Genomic DNA, 21,077 nt, shown 5'->3' on the forward strand with positions numbered 1-21,077 from the left:
GTTGATGGTTTTAACATTTTCATTGGTTTACATTTATAACATTTGTTTATAACATTGGATTACATATTAGTAATATATAAGAGTATAATGAAATAAATTTTATATTATGTTATGTTTTATTTATTTTTCCTAATATTTCATTACATTACATGGTTATGATAAATAATAATTTAATTTTATAGGTAGATTAACGACATAACTTATTAAAATTTTAACTAACTTTCTTCTAAGAAAAATAAGTACTAGTATTTTATATGTACAAAAGGACATTTAAATACAACATGTTTGTTTCTGCTAGAATTAAGAAGAATATATTAATTTTCCAAAATAATAAATAAAGCTTGTTCTTTCAGTTACGTCTTGATTTCCTTCATTAACTTCTTGACTTGAAACTGTATCAAGTGTTGGAACTAAAACTTCTGCCGGTATATCTACAAATTATAATCCTTACAAATATTTTGCATAACAGCTGTGGCAATAACAATAGCTTGAACTTAAGCTAGTAATAAATACAATGTTAAAGCGACATTTCCATACTCCAAATTTTCCGAAAAAGACAAATATTTTAACCTTACATCATGTTTCATTTGGGTCACATATCTTGCAACTTTTTGACATAGTATAATTATTAATACTCTAAATTATACTATATATTTACCTCTCTATAGTATTCCTATTCTTAATGTGTACTTCATCATATCTCTGGTCAGTCAGAGAAATGGTGTTAATGAATAAGGTATATTTGAGTAAGCACTATTAACAACCATCCAGTGATTTCTCAGTAGACCTGTACGATATTAAGCTATAAACAAATATACCTGTTAATTTAGTTGGCACATTTATCAAGTTCTACCTTCTTATCAATAAATTTGAATTAACTTGTAGAACTGAGTTTACAAAAGTTGTTGCATCATGAGCGGCACCAGGCCATGGGGAACAACATTAATATATTTTATTTCTGCATCACACACAGCTTGTACATTTAAAGAGAAATATCCTTTTCAATTACAATATTATTCACCAATTACGTCACCTAAAGAAAATAATGCTGCTTAAAATTATTACAACTTCATACTATAATGTACAATGTTAAATAATATATAAATTACTTACATGATGATTGAATTCGTAAATGTGGCATAACAAAAAACCACAAATAAAATATTTAAATTTTTTTGGTTCAACAGTTTATGTGCATGATAAGTTATATAAGACAAAATTCGATGTTAAGTCATGGAAAGGTATTCTTGTGGGATACGAACCAAACGGTTATAAAGTTTGGAATCCTAAATGCGAAAAAATTTATTACTGTCAGAGATGTCATAGTAGATGAGACAAATTACTTCAATCCAGGCCTGCGTTGCGACCTGAAGAGAATATAGTAAATTCTCATGATAATGTTAACATTGACAACATTTCAAAGTCAATAAAGTCTCAAAAAACTGACAGATATAAATCAGATACCTGTAAATCTGATGATTATGAAGTTCCTCAGAAAATTCGCAAAACTAACCATGACATCGTCGAATTTGAACAACCAAATGCACATTCTGATGATCTTTCAGTGGTCGTAAATAATGAGGACACAACCAGTTGTATTGAACCACGTAGGAGTGATAGGCTTAAAGTCGTCCCCCTATTTCTTATAAAGAAATCGATGATAACCTTATGTGTGCTAGTTCAATTTTGTGTAAAATACCAAATTCGTTTCAAGAGATTAAAACACGAGACGATAGAGTTCATTGGGAAGGTGCAATTAAATTCTCTATTTTTAAATAAAACATGGACTTTAGTACCACGGCCAGATAACAAAAATATTATAGATTGCAAATGGATGTTTAATATAAAAAATGATGAATTCGGAAAGCCTTTACGCTATAAAGCTCGACTCGTTGCTAGGGCTTTTAGCCAGGAATATCTCATAGACTATAATGAGACTTTTGCACCTGTTGCAAGAATAGCTAGTTTTAGATTTATTATTGCTTTTGCTAATCAATATAATTTACTTGTACATCACATGGACGTAAAAACTGCATTTCTAAATGGGGTACTACAGGAAGAAATATATATGAAAGTTCCAGAAAAAAGTTCCAGTCTTGCAAAAATGGTTATGTGTGTAAATTAAATAAAGCATTATATGGGCTAAAGCAAGCCGCTAGATACTGGTTTGAAATTTTTGAACAGTCTCTTAGGCGGGAGGGTTTTCAGAATTCATCAGTAGATAGATGTATTTATATACTAAATAAAGGAGATATACAGAAAAATATTTATGTGGTACTTTATGTTGATGATTTGGTAATAGTGAGTGCTAATGTAAATACAATAAACAGTTTTAAAATATATTTAATGAGTAAATTTAAAATGACAGATTTACATGAAATTAAATTATTTCTTGGAATTAAAATAACTCGTTGCGATGATATGATAATGTTAGATCAAAGTGCTTATATTAAAACAGTTTTAAATAAATTTTGCATGCAGGATTGCAACAAAAACCTGCAACTACTCCTATGGATAGTAAACTCAATTATGAAGCACTAAACTCAGAAAAAATTACACTGCTCCATGTCGCAATTTAATTGGTTGTCTAATGTATATAATGCTATGTACTCGACCTGACTTAAGCACTAGCGTTAATATATTAAGTAGGTACACAAATTAAAATAATAAAGAATTGTGGCAATGCCTCAAAAAAGTGCTTAGATATTTAAAAGGCACAACTGATTTTAAATTATGTTATAAAAGGTGTGAATATAATAACATCTTAACTGGGTATGTGGACTCCGATTGGGGAGGTAATGATGTAAAGAGTACAACCGGGTATATATTTAAATTGTTTGAACATTGTTCAATAACCTGGACAACAAAGAAACAATAGTCAGTAGCAGCCTCCTCCACAGCGGCTGAGTATATGGCCTTATATGAAGCCTTTATGGCTTAAATCTTTGGTAAGGAGTATTCATATTGATATATCCACTCCTATTGTAATATATGAAGACAATTAACTGACAGACAGACATTTTTCTAGGGAACAAATAGAGAAAAATGTAATAAAGCTAAAATACATTCCCACAGGTCAATAACCTGCAGATGCGTTAACAAAACCATTACCAGCGGTTACGTTTCATGAAATGAGGAGAAACATCTGTTTACAATTATAATATTTAATGAGTTGGCTATTATTTGTTATTAATTTAATTATTCTGTTATATTCATTGTGTTCTGATAATTATATGTAATGTAAATAATGTATCGAATTTAAGATGATGAAATGATCTGATAAGGTTTTTCTGGGTTTTCCCTTATCCGAGCAACAAATGTTGGATCATTATTTTTGTATTTTCCCAGACTCGCTTGGAAGTTATATAGTTCTGTTTAGGCATTTGATTTGTACAAGAATTAATTTTTGAGGGGGCATGTTGATTTATTTGAGTAATATTGCAAAAATTAATCATTGTATTGACTTTTTCCTGTCATTTGAATGAGCGATCGAGCCGCCATCTTGTCGAGGCGCCAAATTGTCTTTACCTCACTCTGCTCCAGGTCATTTCTGTTTCATTCCAATGTGTATCGTGGTAGGAAGCAGACATATCACTTCCAAGTTAAACAGTAAATATATTTCTTTATTACGGATACTGTGTGTATAATTATCGTGCCCTAACAAGAATTACAACAGTTCTTAACTGATACCGCCGTTACTGCACACTCGCAATGTTCGCGAGTGTGTTGCAGGCCTTTTAAGAATTTTTAAACTTAAAAATTGTAATTTATAGTAAACTGAAATATTAAAAAGATTATTACTTATTACTGTTTTTCTTGGAACAGGTGGTAAACGAACAGATTGTCCGTGGACAATCTTAATGTCAAGTTCGCGAGTGCGTTGCCGGCCTATTAAGAATTTGTATGACTTATTTGAAGATAAATATTATAAATAGCAAAATATAGATGTACCTACTACTAGCGACATTTTGTACCAGAGTGTCATCAAATGTTGTCTATGAGATTCTTTACTTTTGTATTTAGAAAATAAAGTTCAGTTCTTTTCCGGTACTCGCTCAGTCACGTTGTTTTATTACAGGTTATGGGCCCAGGCCGCTCCTGGCTCATAAAAAGTACTTAGTTCTCGCGACAGTATAATTATTGATTATCAGGACATTATCGATAATAATAATTCGTGGCAGAATAGGACTAAGTGTGTTGAGTTGTGCAGATTTATTGTGTCGCGTCAGGCATCAGTAATGGCGTCCAGTTCGAACTATCACATTAGTGTGCCGAAACTGCAAGGGCGTGAAAATTACAGTGAATGGTGTTTCGCAGCAGAAAATTTCCTTGTCTTAGAGGGAATGGTTGGGTGTATCAAACCTGAGCCCAACGTTGCTCCAGCAGCTGCAGACGATGCGAGAACAAAAGCGAAGTTGATTCTAACAATTGACCCGGCTCTTTATATTCATATAAAGAATGTAGCAACATCGAAAGAATTGTGGGATAAATTGAAGATGTTATTCGATGACTCGGGATTTACAAGAAAAATAAGTCTTCTGAGGAATTTAATTTCTATTCGATTAGAAAATTGCACTTCGATGACGTCATATGTAACACAAATTGTTGAAGCTGGTCAGAAATTACAAGGTACGGGTTTTGGCATAAGTGATGAGTGGATCGGATCTATCATGTTGGCTGGATTATCTGAAAAATATATGCCCATGATAATGGCAATCGAGCATTCGGGCATGATAATCACAACCGACGCCATTAAAGGGAAATTGATGGACATTGGACCGGAAGACAGTGATGCCAACAATGCGTTTGCTTGTTTCCGCAAGAATCAAAAATCAAAGAGTGTAAAGAGTACACAGTCTATGTACAAGAAAGATGGTGAGAATGGGCTTAAAGGTCTCGTTACCAGGCCATAAAATTATTAAAAAAAAAAAAAAAAAATGGTGAGAATGAACGAATGTCGACATCTGTCAAAGAAAAACAATACGTCAAATGTTATAATTGTAAACAACATGGCCACTACCGTAATCAATGCACTTATAAAGATAAATCTTATAAGAATTCTGAAAATAAATCGTCAAAAACAAGTAATGCATTCAGTGCCGTGTTTTTTAGCAGAATATTTGACAAGAGTGACTGGTATGTCGACTCTGGGTCAAGTTCGCATTTGACAAGCAATAAAGATTGGATGGTCGACGAATGTTATTCTGGGTTCACCAAGGAAATCATGGTTGCTAACCAGAATAAAATCCCAGTGTTGTGTTGTGGAAAAGTAAACATAACAACATCAACTGAAGGATGTGACTTTAACATAACTGTTGAAAAAGTGTTGTGTGTGCCCAAATTATCTACCAACTTATTGTCAGTAAGCCAACTGATATGGCAGGGTAACAAGGTGTATTTTACAAGCGATGGATGCGAGATATTTAATAAACAGGACACTCTAGTAGCGACTGCATCACTTATAAATGGAGTTTATAAACTAAATACTTCATCTTGTTTGGTGGCAGCAACAGCAGAGTCTCCAGAAGTTTGGCATCGTAGATTGGGACATGTCAACAGTGATAACATGAATAAAATGCAGGATGCTGTGGAGGGGGTCAAATTAACTGAGAAGGCCGACATCAACAAGTCCAACTGTATAGTGTGCTGTGAAGGAAAACAAAGTCGGTTGCCCTTCGATAATAAAGGGAACAGGAGTACTAAGCTATTGGAAATAGTACACAGTGATATATGTGGCCCTATGGAGAATGTATCGCTAGGAGGATCAAGGTACTTTCTCATTTTTGTTGATGATCACAGCAGCATGACATATGTTTATTTTTTAAAAGGTAAAAATGAGACTTTACAATATTTTAAAGAATATAAAGCAAGAGTTGAGAATTCAACGTCAAATAAAATAAAAATACTTGTAAAATAAAAAGTGATAATGGCACAGAGTTCTGTAACAGAGATTTTGATAATTATTTGAAGAAACTGGGTATAATTCATCAAAGAACCAATCCCTATACTCCTGAGCAAAACGGGCTTTGTGAATGTATGAATAGGACTCTGATCGAGAAAGCAAGATGCCTTTTATTTGATGCAAGATTAGGCAAGGAATTTTGGGCTGAAGCCTAATGGCTTCAGCACACAGAGACAATAGACACAGCAGTCTATTTACAAAATAGAATTGTAAAAGGTGGATTGAACCACTGTACACCGTACAAGTTGTGGACAGGAGGCAAACCCAACCTCAGTCATTTAAGGATTTTTGGTAGTACTGTCATGAGACATATACCCAAGGAGAGAAGACGTAAGTGGGACAAGAAATCAGAACAATGCATACTGGTTGGTTACCCTGAGGATGTCAAAGGGTATAGGTTATACAATCCTTCAACAAAGGCTATTATAACCAGTCGAGATGTTGTCTTCATAAATGAAAAGTTATCTCATCAAGAAAATATGATTGAAATGGAAGTGGTAGAAGACAAACCAGCAGAAAATAGTCCACATACATCTTCAGTGGGAGAGGTGTCAGACCATGATGGAGAGGATTCATTCATTTTAACGAATGACATGGATGAAACCTATGTACCAGAGGAGGAGTCCATGACATCTGAGGAAGAACAGCAACCAGAAACCACATCAAAGTCACAACGGGTGAGACAAAAACCAGAAAGGTTTGGATATATGTGCACAGAACAGTGTAATGAATATTTTAGTGATGAACTGACATTAGAAGAAGCACTAAGGGGACCAGAGAAGGAGCAATGGGAACAGGCAGTGAAAGAAGAGCTGAAAAGCTTTGAAGACAACAAAGCATGGGAAGTTGTTGATATTCCTGCAAGTGGCAATATAGTTAAGTGCAAGTGGGTTCTAAAAAAAAAGTGTCATAGTGAAAATAATGTCCGCTATCGAGCCAGACTTGTGGCTAAAGGGTGTAGTCAAAAATATGGTGTGGACTATAGTGAAACATTTTCTCCAGTAGTACGGCATACAACACTTAGGTTATTATTCGCATTATCAGTGCAGTTCAACTTAGAAGTAACACATCTTGATGTGAAAACTGCTTTCTTAAATGGAGATCTGTCTGAGACAATATATATGCAAAAGCCTTTAGGTTATGTCTGTCCAAATAATAAAGTTTTAAAATTGACCAAAGCTATATATGGTCTCAAACAGGCATCTCGTGCATGGCATAAGAAAGTGGATGGTTGCATGTTAGCTAATGGTTATATTAAGTCCCAAATAGAGTCATGTTTATATACAAAATTTGCTGGCAGCAGTAAAACCATCGTGACATTATATGTCGATGATTTCTTTGTATTCTCAAATGATAGAAATGAAACTAGTAATCTTAAGGATATGTTGAATAAGATTTTTGTATTAAAAGACTTGGGAATTGTAAAGGAATGTCTTGGCATGTCAGTTGTTTTTGATAAACAAAATAATAATTGTACTGTGACTTTAAGTCAAGAAAAATATATTGATAGATTGTTGACTAAGTTCAATATGGTTGATTGTAACACTGTGAATACTCCAATGGAGGTCAACTTAAAATGTAAGAAGGAAAATGATTGTAGTAATCAAAATCCCTATCAGCAGCTTATCGGGAGCCTAATGTATTTGGTTGTGCTCACACGACCCGATATAGCTTATGCAGTGTCATATTTAAGTCAATTCAATAATTGTAATACTGAACAACAATGGGTTTATGCCAAAAGAATTTTAAGGTATTTGAAAGGGACAAAAGATTTAGGTTTAAAATATAGTAAGGGCAAAAATGCAAACATTGAAGGTTATGTTGATGCAGACTGGTGCAGTGATGTTAATGATAGGAAATCATATTCAGGAATTTGTTATACTTTGTCTGGGTCTGTTATATCTAGTAGAGTTGTAGTAAGCAAAAATGTATTACACTTTCTAGTACCGAATCTGAATATGTATCCATATCAGAAGCCTGCAAAGAGGCAGTTTATTTGAGAAATTTACAATTTGAACTTACTAAAAGTATGTATAAGATCATTTTATATAATGATAGTATGAGCGCACAGAAATTGTTGTTAAACCCTGTATTCCATAATAAAACGAAGCATATTGATGTCAGATATCATTATTGTAGAGAATTAATTAATGAAAACATTATAAGTGTTAATTATCTATGTACATCAAATATGCCTGCAGATTTGTTTACAAAAAGTCTCGCTGCTGTAAAACATTATAAACATTTGAATACTTTAGGTATTGTTAAAGTGTAATTGTTTCTTTTGTTTATATAGTATCTATATTTTGAGTGGGAGTATTATAAATAGCAAAATATAGATGTACCTACTACTAGCGACATCTTGTACCAGAGTGTCATCAAATGTTGTCTATGAGATTCTTTACTTTTGTCTTTAGAAAATAAAGTTCAGTTCTTTTCCGGTACTCGCTCAGTCACGTTGTTTTATTACAATAAATACAAATAAGAATATTATTTATTAGTATTTCTTATAGAACAGGTGTTAGCGGGCAGGAGCCTTTTCTGATGTTAACTGATACCCCCGTTAACGTACACGCTTAATGTCGAAGTATTCGCGAGTGTGTTGCCGGCCTTTTAAGAATTTTTATGACTTATGTATTGAAATTTTAAGAAAATTTAAATACAAACAAGATTATTACTTATTACTGTTTTTCATGGAACAGGTAGTAAACGAACAGATTGTCCGTGGACAATCTCAATGTCAAATTCGCGAGTGCGTTGCCGGCCTATTAAGAATTTGTATGACTTATTTGAAGTTAAATACAAACAAGAATATTATTTATTAGTATTTCTTATAGAACAGGGGTAGAACAGGTTTTAACGGGCAGGAGCCTTTTCTGATGTTAACTGATACCCCCGTTAACGTACACGCTTAATGTCGAAGTATTCGCGAGTGTGTTGCCGGCCTTTTAAGAATTTTTATGACTTATGTATTGAAATTTTAAGAAAATTTAAATACAAACAAGATTATTACCAATTACTGTTTTTTATGGAATAGGTGGTAAACGAACAGATTGTCCATGGACAATCTCAATGTCAGCTTTGCGAGTGCGTTGCCGGCCTATTAAGAATTTTTATGACTTTGTTGAAGTTAAATACAAACAAGAATATTATTTATAAGTATTTTTTATAGAACTCAATGTTCGCGAGTGTGTTGCCGGCCTTTTAAGAATTTTTGAAATTAAAATTTAATTTATAGAAAACTGAAATATTAACAAGTGTTAGCGGTAGTTGATTTAGTTCTTAGGGTAGGAAATTAAACACTTCAATGATGACCTAATTCACTATAATTTACTTCACTGATTTTACGTGAACTGTATAACTTCAAACTTGTACGAAGAAAAGGCCCGTGCGCATGTGTCACAACCTCTTTTATCATCACAACTCCCTCCTCCGACGCGACCATCCCACTTCGCGAAAATGGTCGAGTCAATTCGTAACAACTCGTAAACAATCGAATGCTTTGTAACATACAACTCAAATTAGAAACGAAATTTTAACTTTAACTTTTGAATTACATCTATAACTACAGAGAGTTAAATTTAATCCATTGTGACGTTACTAATTATTTATGTTCATTTATTAAGGAATATATGAATTTGTCTCGGTAGACATCCCTACTCATCGGCAAAGAAGACACAGGGTGTAGGCCGAGAGAAAAAGCCGGCGTAAAAAACTCTCGGTACTCTTTTAAAATATCAAGTCATCAATTTTATCAATAATTTACAATAGTCTTACTAACTAAATCTATTGTGACCTCTTCACATTCACATAACCAAATCTATTGTGACCTCTTCACATTCACAATAGTCTTACATAACCAAATCTATTGTGACCTCTTCACATTCACAATAGTTTTACATAACCAAATCTATTGTGACCTCTTCACATTCACAATAGTGTTACATAACCAAATCTCTTGTGACCTCTTTACATTCACAATAGTCTTACATAACCAAATCTCTTGTGACCTCTTAATATTCACAATAGTTTTACATAACCAAATATATTGTGACCTCTTCACATTCACAATAGTGTTACATAACCAAATCTCTTGTGACCTCTTTACATTCACAATAGTGTTACATAACCAAATCTATTGTGACCTCTTTACATTCACAATAGTCTTACATAACCAAATCTATTGTGACCTCTTCACATTCACAATAGTCTTACATAACCAAATCTATTGTGACCTCTTCACATTCACAATAGTCTTACATAACCAAATCTATTGTGACCTCTTCACATTCACAATAGTCTTACATAACCAAATCTATTGTGACCTCTTCATAGTCACAATAGTGTTACATAATCAAATCTATTGTGACCTCTTCACATTCACAATAGTCTTACATAACCAAATCTATTGTGACCTCTTCACATTCACAATAGTCTTACATAACCAAATCTATTGTGACCTCTTCACATTCACAATAGTCTTACATAACCAAATCTATTGTGACCTCTTCACATTCACAATAGTCTTACATAACCAAATCTATTGTGACCTCTTCATAGTCACAATAGTGTTACATAATCAAATCTATTGTGACCTCTTCACATTCACAATAGTTTTAAATAACAAAATCTGCTGTAACCTCTTCATATTCACAGCAGATTCACAATAAAGTTTACATAACTAAATCTATTGTGATCCCTTTATGATCCTTTATACAAAAGTGATTTTATCATGTAAAATTGATATTCTAGTCTCGTGTTCAAAACATAAATTTAACAAAAATATATATTAAAATCATAAAAAAAATCTTATCGTAAGCACAACAATTACTTGAAGCACTTTCATTTCTCACAAAATACCTAATTATATGAATAACACCAACTACTTCTACAACCCTACTTGTTCTCAGTATTATGTTTCAACAACATATTTCAATTCACTCAAAACTTACTTATTATATTCAGCCATCGCTTTTATTAGGATACTATTACTTCTGGAGATGACGTAAATTTGACATTACTTTATCAAATAATTTGTCAAATATAAACTCATTGGTAACCGATCAAATTGATACAATAATTTCCTTACATTCAATTTCATTACAATATCTTATCAATTCTGTTGAACGATATTTTTATCATCAGACACAAATAAAAGTATTTCATATCCACTACTAAGACAAATAATAAAAAGAAAACTATTGTTAGTGTAAGTCAAGTATTGATTATGCACAGGGAATATATATATGTAGAAAAGTCATATGTAATTTTACTATAAACATACTAGTTTTAATATAAAAATTATAACAGTCTTAACAAGCAAGCTAAATTGTCGACATGAAATAACATCAAAGTTTTAGATTTGTTACTTAAATTGAGACTTTTTTCCGTTCCGATTCCGGTATATGTTGTGCCAAAACGCAATTTTGTTGTCATTTGTAATATAATAAACCCAAAGTGAATTACAGTCAAATACGACCCCCACAAAAAACAAGCCATGAACGACTAGGCTCTGCTGAATGTTAACATACTGCAGAGTCCAATTCATCTGAAGTAAATCAAGTTTGTTTATCAGCAGTGCCAACTTTAAGTGCTGGGAGCAATATGTATGTAAAATTAGACTTCGTTTACTAATTTCCCATTCATCACCTTTGCAACCCTTGCTCACTTAAAACCACAAATAGCATCAGCTTTCTAATAGTACCCTCTTGCAAGGTCCAGTGTAATGCAACACCCTTGACTGAAGTATTGTCCACTTATTAATTCGCGGTAGAGGGCAAAGTGCACAGCCTAAGACAGTAGGACAGTGCACAAATTACCAGGCCATCAGTTCTGGATTTTTTTTTTGGTTTTTGTTTTACCGTTCCCAGTTTGATCTTCTTTCAGGCCGTATTACGGGTAAAAACCTGTCGCTTAGCTCTATCTTAATTTCTGTACATGTTTTAAAACCAATCGCTAAACTTATTTGAAAAACCCACACACAAATAAGTATCTATATTTTCATTTGTAAAAAAAAATTATAACAATTAATATTAAAAAAAAAAAACTATATAAATATTTACCTCGCCTAAAAACCTCTAAAAATGGTTAAATTATTATTATACACAAAAAATATAAATAAATTACTTCTGTAAGAACCTTGTTATAATATTAAAGAGACTTGTAACTTCTAAACATAAAATATTATAGATTTAATTAAGGTAATGGTTAAAATTCATAAAAAAAATTAAAATCAATTATTTCTGTAATAAAAATAAACTTTATAAAATTTTTCAACTCACCCGAGAAGCCCTAAAAATGGTAAAATTATTATTATAAAAAAATTTAAAAGAAATTAGTCCGATAATAACCTTAAGGTCAGTATACAATAATGGTTAAAATTAATAATAAATTAATTCTGTAAAAAAAATAAACTTTATAAAAATATTTATATACATATATATATATATTTAACTCACCTAAAAGGCTCTAAAATGGTAAAATTATTATTAAGAAAAAATAAGTCCTCTACAGCTGTTAAAAATAAAAAATAACGTAAAATGTTCTTAGCGTTAAAAGGAAATCGGACAATTCAAGATCATATCGGCGACTGCCTCACGTATAAGTTCCCCAAAAACGTAAAAATCATGGTTGGCCAAACCTAAAAAAAAAGGTTGTACTCTATCCCCACTAAACAGGCCGTGTGGAGTCGAATGCACTCACTCCTGAAGTGATAGCTCTAACCGTTCCAGAGATAGCTTTCCCAAAACCCTTGCTAATTACTTACTAATCACCACCTTATCAGCTACGAATGCGTCGTTATCTACTTTCCTACATTCACTAACCCGATCTATGGCTCTAAAAGAAAAATAGAATAAACTATGTCTAACCTAACCTAATCTACGGGTCTAAGCAAACAACAATAAACATACCTATCCTACATTAACACCATTATCTATAATAAAATTAGATGTAAGGGTTACATATTTAAATAAAATATTTTTATTCCAGGTATTATTCTTTGAGTTATGTTTGATGAGAATATTGTTGATAGCTCATAAGTAAAAATTTAGTATGAGTTATAAGTTAATTAAAATATGTAAATAATTTAAGAATGAAAAATGGTTAATAAATAAACGAATAAAATGCTTCGCCGAACAAAAGGGTCGCATAGCTCTCGTCGCGGTATACCGGCGCAGATGTTTGTAAGCGCAGCTCTCGTCGCGGTATACTGTTCGAGTACTTAAACTCGGCGAGGTCTACGCAAAATTCTCTTTCCTCTTTCCTCTGACTACGAACTGGGACCCACGAATAATCGGCGAAGCAAGAAACAAGATCAAGGCGCAGTTTCATTTCAAGACAACGTCAAACAATTACGCACAATTATTATTATTATTTTTTTTTGAAGAAGGAATCTCGCTGTTGGCCTTAAGGGCCTTTACAGCTCAGTTCGGGCTGTTTTGGCGAGCGTAGCTCGGCCAGAATGGCGTTTTGTCCCGCGACTAGCGCAAGGGCGTCTCCTGTGAGACTCGAACCTCGGCTTGGGCCGTCGCGGGGCGGTCAATCGCCTGAAGGGCAGGACGGAAGCTCACTGGAGTGAGCGAAGTGCGAAGTAAAGGTCCTCGCCTTCCGGTGAAGGCGGTTTTTTACCCTAATCTGTGATTGGCTATTTTTATTATTTTTGGCCGCGCGGGCGGCTTTTAATTTATCGTTTGCTACGGTAATTGGATCATCCGGATCCGTTAGTATGTGTCGAGGCCTCCTACGAGCCTTTTTTGTCGGGAAGGGGTAATAGTTGATGCTATTACGCACCAGCGGATTGGGATGGTGTTTAGCCTTGTCAAAGTGGCGTGTGGACGCCAACTTCATCCATTGGGCTATGGTAGGGAGCTCCAGGTCGTGGTGGAGATCGACGTTTCTCACATAGAAGGGCGCACCGGTCGCGATTCTCATGAATCGCGACTGAAGCACCTGTAGCCGGTGAATATAGGAGGGGGCACAATGCGCAAAGACTACGCTAGCGTATGTCATGCACGGTCGGATGCATGCCTTGTACAGGGTCACCTTGTGTCTGAGAGACATTTGACTCCTTTTATTTAGGAGGAAATGGAGGCGAGAGAGGACAAAATAGGCCTTCTTGCGAACGGCGGCTATGTGCTTACGGAAAGACATGCCGCTATCGAGCGTGACTCCTAGATATTTGACGGACTTTTGCCAAGGGATGGCTTGCCCGTATAGGGTTACCTCTGTCTTGAGGTGAAATTTATCCCTAGCGATAGCACCGGGGTTGCCCCTGGCAAAGAGAAGTGCTACGCTTTTCTCGGGATTTATTTGGAAGCCCCATTTCCGAAACCATTCGCCTAACGACGTGGTAGCGGTCTGGAGTCTGTCCACAATGACACCTCTATCTTTGTGGGTGGTATAGAGAGCGGTGTCATCGGCATAGAGGGCTAGCTCCACATTGGGAGCCCTAGGGATGTCGCCGGTATACAGCGTGAACAGAAGGGGCGAGAGGACCGAGCCCTGAGGGACTCCGGCCATGATGGGGCGAGGAGACGATAGCGTTCCTTCTACGCGATAGCGCATTGAGCGGTCGGACAAGAAGTCGTGTACGATACGCACGAGTCTTAGTGGCACATTAAGGTGGTAGAGCTTGTAAACCAAGCCGTTGTGCCAGACCTTGTCGAAAGCTTTCGCTATGTCGAAGAAGAGTGCACTGCTCCACTAGGTTGACGGCTAAGCACTCGGCTTTTTCGTCGTCGTCGAATGCGTCAGGCAGATTTGGACGCTTGAGAGGGGGCATGGACGCCACCGTGTCGGTTTTAAGGGAACGCGCGAGAGACCAATAGGCCGTGTGCGAAGGTGACAATGCGCTGGTAAGACGGTCCCAGCGTTCGTTTCTAATTTCCCGCATGCGCTCTTTGACTCGGCGCTGCGAGGCGCGGAGTGCTCTGCGGTTTTCGTCGGTCGGGGCTCTGGCGAAGGCGCGAGTCGCCGCGTTCTACGACTCGGCGAACTTGGTCTGAATGTGATTAGTGACCGAGGAGATCGCGTCTAACGCGTGAGCGGACGAGACTAAATTGTCGGGGACATTTGGGAGGGCAGAGGTGTCGGCGGGCTTGAGGGCCTCGTCTAACTTCTGCCAGTCGACAATGGACTTGAACCTCTTCTCTCGAGTGTTAGGGCCGAATTCAAAGTGAACCGGGAAGTGATCCGAGTCTAACTCGTGTAACGTCTCTACGCTTCGCGGCTGTAGTGCCACGTTACGTAAAACCGCTACGTCTATGACGTCCGTTGAGAGAAGGCCGTTGCCTGTTATGCCACGGCGAGTCGGTTGTATGGGTGCAATGACGTTGAAATTGAGCACGTCTATAAGCCTATTGAGGGCTAACCCATTAGGGTTCTGTTTTGAGCTATTCCAGTCCCCGTGTTTGCTATTGAGATCCCCGACTAATAAGACCGAGGGGCCCATCGCAAACAGGGTTCTGAGATCGCTCTCTAGTATGTCCTTGGCGGGAGGGAGGTACACCGACGCGATAATAATCGGCTGATGGCCGGTCATGGCTACGCGCAACACGGTCGGAAGCGAAGTGTGAAGCAGGGGTGCGTGGGTTAAGGCGGTGCCAGCACTACGTCAAACCGTCTTGACAAAACGTACGAAGTCAATCCCCACCGGTATACAAAACCGCGCCGAGGAACTTTGGTTACTGCACGGGCGTATTCAAACGACATAAACGTAACGACGACTTAAACGTAATATCCCGTGCAGGCCCGAGTACCTGAGGTGTCGTAGGGATTGGCAACAATAGCGGTACGTACGAAGTCAATCCCCACCGGTATTCAAAGCCGCGCCGAGGAACTTTGGTTACTGCACGGGTGTTTTCAAACGAACACATAAACGTATTATCCCGTGCAGGCTTGAGTCTCTGAGGCGTCGTGGAGGTTGGCATTCAACAAGTGGTCCTTCGAGCCGGATTCTGCACCGATTGTCATCAAGAAGTGAATATTGCGAAAAGAAAATGCCAGTCACAAGGTCACAGAACGGGATGCAGCGAGGGGAATCGACGTTAACTGCTACCTCCGCTACTACGTCCGAAGCCACTCGGATTACAAGCGGAGAGATAACGATAGAGCAGTCCACGTCGACGAGCGCAGCCAGCCAGCCAGATCAAGCATTGACTCTGGCACCAGCGGGTTCCACCCGGCGGGCCGCATCGAGAGCCGTATCCAAAGCCAGCTCAAGAAGACAAGCCGAGGCCAGAGAAGAGAGCTGGCTCGCTGCGAGCTCCGGGAAGCGCAGGCAGCAGCATGCCTGGCCAGAATACGGTTAGAAGCAGCAACGGAAGAGAAAGACTCCGTTATAGAAGATGTCAGTGTAACCATAATGAAAAGGTTAAAAACTGGATGCGCACATCGGCACAAAGGCCAGAAGAATTAGAAACAAAAAGCGACATTCAAGCAATAGCTGACGCAATAAAGGAAGCCATGACGACACATGTAGCGCCGCAACCGAAGTACATTCAAGAGCTGCCAATATTTGAAGGGGACAGCTCCGAATGGACGGCGTTCCGGGTCGTATACGAAGACACTTCTCCGATGTTCACTGGCATTCAGAATATGGCGCGGCTACGTAAAGCGATTTAAGGCACGGCGAGAGAAAGCATGCAGAGAGCCTCTTGTACTCAGAGGCAATGCCAGAAGAAGTAATTAACGCTTTACGCCGAAGATTTGGTAGACCGGACGCGCTGGTGTTAGCTGAACTGGAGAAATTAATGGCGCTTCCTAGAACGACGGAAAATCCGAGGGACATATGCGTATTCGCTAGCCAAATCAACAATAGCGTGGCCGCCATAAAGGGATTGAAGAGACCGCAATACCTCTACTCACCCGAAATCGTGAAACTTATAATAGAGAAGATGCCTCCAATACTTAGATTCAGGTGGTACGATTTCACGGCTGCGAGGGAAGAGGAATCATTCTCTGATATCCAAACAATAAGCAACTTCCTCAATTCAGAAGCGGATAAATGCGGCGCATTCGCGGCACTCGAAGACAACAAAAGTGTACGACCGAGCGCAGTGATAAGAAGGCCAGTGAAGCAAGCTACTTATAATGTCGCTGAAAGGAGTACACCAGAAGAAATCAAGTGCCCAGACTGTGAAGGCACCCATAAACTCAAAGACTGTGAAAGATTCCTGAAGGCGGCAGTCAACGAGAGATGGGAAACAGTTAAGAGGCTTAAGGTCTGCTTCAAGTGCCTCACTGGGAAGCACCGAAAGGAAACATGCCGAAGACCACCGTGCAAGATTTGTCGAAGATGGCACCATAGCCTATTACACGTGACGTCGGAAAGCGAACGATGTCACGATGAGGTAGCGCCCGAGACGGCGACGGTCAACACAATAAGCACACCGAAAGCTATTCTAAAGATGCTTAAGGTGGAGATATATTGACCGGCTGGGAGCAAACAAGTACTGGCGCTGCTAGATGAAGGCTCAACGGTTACACTGCTTGATGAAAACGTGGCTTCGAGCATCGGCATCCAAGGCCCTCGCGAAATCCTTAACATAGAAACTATCGGCGGAGGGCAAATGCAAAACCATAACTCCATGATTTTAGATATCGAAGTGAAAGGGATCAAGCAAAGCGAGAAGTGCATACTCAAACGGGCAAGAACTATCAAGGAGCTCAAATTGACCCCACAACTCATAGATAAATCCCGGCTAAAGAAGTATCATCACTTGCGGGGTTTACTACAAGAGGTGTGCTATGAAGCTGAGGCGCCGAAGCTGCTCATTGGCCAAGACAATTGGGAATACATTGTCTCGTTACAAATACGACGTGGGAAGCCAGGGCAGCCGGTGGCGTCACGAACAAAGTTAGGATGGGTTCTTCACGGTTCCGACAGCAGCGGCGTGTCACCGATCAATTATGTGAACACATGTGCACACGCAAGCGTCGTCGATAAAACAGATCAGCTGGTGAGGGAACATTTTAGTATTGAGTCCTTGGGGGTTCAGCCGAAGAGGCCTTCAACGGATATAGAACAGCGAGCGCTTGAAATATTGGATAGAACCAGTCGACAATTGGAAGATGGCAGATACGAGGTCGGACTATTGTGGAAAACGGACGACATACAACTTCCAAACAATTACGCAGCAGCTTTCAACAGATTTCAAGGAATAGAAAAAAAACTGCGTAAGGACGCTAAATTAAAAAATGAATATAGCGCGCAGATAGAGAATCTGTTGAAAAGTAACTACGCTGAAGAAGCACCAGATGACTGCACATCCAACAAAAAGTGGTACCTGCCTCATTTTCCAGTGGTTCACCCCCTTAAAAAGAAGCTGAGAATTGTCTTCGACGCCGCGGCTAAATACAATGGAGTCAGCCTCAACGACGTTCTGCTGACCGGTCCGGACTTACTGCAGTCAATATTTGGAGTGCTACTTCGCTTCCGTCAAGGTCCCGTAGCGGTAGCGGCCGATATAAAAGAAATGTTTCTGCAGGTGAAAATATCTGCAGAAGATAGAGACAGTCTCAGGTTCCTATGGCGGAAAGACAAGGAAGCGCCAGTGAAGGAATATAGAATGTCATCGGTGATTTTTGGAGCTGCGTCGTCGCCTTGCACCGCGATTTATATTAAAAAAACAAGAATGCAAAGGCCTTCATACATAAATATCCGGAAGCGGCGCAAGCAATAGAGCGAAATCACTATTTGCTATCACTATATCACTATATCACTATATGGATGACTATTTGGAAAGTTTCCATAGTATTGACGATTGCAAACGAGTAATGCAGCAAGTTGACTTCATTCACAAGAAGGCGCACTTCGAGCTACGAGGATGGGCGTCGAATAAAAAATAAATCGTAGATGCCGGCGGCAAACAGGAAGTGCACCTAGGGGAAAACGAAGAAAAGACCCTGGGACTGAGATGGCTGACGTCAGAGGATTGTCTTGGATTTAGAAGCCAGTTTAGAAGAATCCCTGACGAGGTGGCACGAGGCATGCAGACTCCAACAAAACGAGAAGTCACGGGAGCTGTGATGTCTACCTTCGACCCACTCGGACTGCTGTCACCCATTCTCATCCAAAAGATATGGCGCAGTGGTGTTGGATGGGATGACCAAATAACTGAAGATGATACCGAGGCTTGGAAAAGCTACCTAGAGCATATCAGTAGAATACAAGACATCCGGCTGCCGCGATGCATGTCACTATTCTGCACTGAGGGGGAGCTGCATACTTTCACTGACGCGAGCGAGACAGCGTATGCAGCCGCAGTATACTGGCGAACCGGAGATAAAGGAAAATACTTAATAAACCTCGTCGCAGCCAAGTCGCGAGTAACGCCTTTAAAACCAGTCTCTATGCCGAGACTTGAACTACAGGCAGCTCTGTTAGGTAGTAGACTAGCAGATTCAGTGGCAAGAGAGCTCGACCTACAAGTTACAAAGAAAACCTTTTGGTCGGATTCAAGTGTGGTCCTGTCCTGGATAAAGGCAGATCCCAGAACATTTAAGACCTTCGTAGCGCATCGAATTGCGGAGATAGAGGATCTGACGAATGCACAGGACTGGAGGTGGGTGTCAACAGCGGAGAATCCTGCCGACGATGCAACCAGAAGTCCACCCGAAGAGTTTAATGCGGAACATCGATGGTTCAAGGGTCCAGATTTCCTGTCGAAAGGCGAAACAGAATGGCCAGCTCCACGAAGCTTTAAAAAGGAAAAATGCGAGGAAGACAGAACGACGAACGACAGCGAAGTAACACCGGTTCCTGAAAACTGTTCATCGTGGACGAAATTGTGGAGATCCACTGCCAGGGTACTACAATTCATCAATCTGTCTAAAGAAAAGAGGCCGTCGAACCACGAACGCTGCAATAAAACTGCAAAAATGAGGCGACACTTCCTTCCATTAGATGAAACGCATCTACTGAGAGCGGAGGAGGTTCTAATCGCCCAGTGTCAGAAACGCAGTTTCGACCAAGATATCAAAAACCTTAAACAAGGGCGCAAGACAGATAATAGAAGCCAATTGAACAGGCTAGATGTCACTATGAAAGACCAATTCATAAGACTTCAAGGCAGAGTAAGGAACGTAGCGGGCGTTGACAACAACTATTTAACGCCCATAGTACTGGATGGCAGGAGCGCTATCAGGCGATTGATTATCAAACACTATCATGAAAAGTTCAACCATGGTAATCAAGCCACGGTAATGAACGAAATCCGCCAAAAATACTGGATGTTGGGTTTGAGATCAGTACTGCGCAGTATATAGCAAAACTGCCAACATTGTAAGCTAAAAAAAGGTAAACCAGCGGAATATCCGGCGGGCGACTTACCTCAAGAAAGACTCCGACATGGTGAGCCCCCCTTCACGTGAACAGGTGTAGACTACTTCGGTCCAATGCTCGTGGCGATTGGCAGACGAAGAGAGAAGAGATGGGAAGCCTTGTTTACCTGCCTGACCACGAGGGCAGTACACATCGAAATAGCGCCCAGCCTGACGACGGACTCTACAATAATGGCGTTAAGGAGATTCGCCTCACGAAGAGGAATGCCAAAAGTAATTTATTCCGATAATGGAACTAATTTCGTTAAGGCTAATAAATAACTCCAAACCGCCATTGAAGGGCTTAAAAGAGAGGAAATCGTCACGGAAGCGGAGAAGGTTGGCATAAAGTGGAAATTTATTCCTATAACTAACCTCGCTGACAATTTAGAAGAGGAGGCGCTAACCCCAAATCACTTCCTCATTGAACGATCCAGTGGAGCTGCGCGCGTAGGGCATTTTCCTGATGCGAAGCTAGTGGGCAGAGAAGATTGGAAGACCGTCCAACGACTCTCTGATCACTTTTGGAGGAGATGGCTGCGAGAGTACTTGCCCACGCTACTGCCCAGGAAAATGACAGGACGACGGGAAGGTGAGCAGCTACAACCAGGCGACGTGGTTCTTATCGTGGACCGCACGCTACCACGATGCACGTGGCCGAGGGGCATTATCAAAATTACGTACCCCGGGCCCGACGGAAGAACCAGGATCGTGGACGTCACAACCAAAGGTGGAGTGCTACGAAGACCATCGTCGAGGATAGTGATCTTGGTGCCTGCGAAGTTGCCGTGCA

At 39.0% G+C, this 21,077-nt stretch overlaps 1 long non-coding RNA gene across 1 annotated transcript; it reads right to left on the reverse strand.

The window, feature by feature from the left end:
- Positions 1–371: 371 nt before the first annotated feature.
- Positions 372–1,294, reverse strand: LOC123719665. Its single transcript, XR_006755735.1, has 3 exons — positions 1,114–1,294; positions 659–1,033; positions 372–431 (listed from the first exon to the last, which is right to left on the reverse strand). It is a non-coding gene; the product is annotated as an uncharacterized LOC123719665 (long non-coding RNA).
- Positions 1,295–21,077: the final 19,783 nt, after the last annotated feature.

Source organism: Pieris brassicae, unplaced genomic scaffold, assembly GCF_905147105.1.
Source record: "Pieris brassicae unplaced genomic scaffold, ilPieBrab1.1, whole genome shotgun sequence".
Taxonomy (NCBI): Eukaryota; Metazoa; Arthropoda; class Insecta; order Lepidoptera; family Pieridae; genus Pieris; species Pieris brassicae.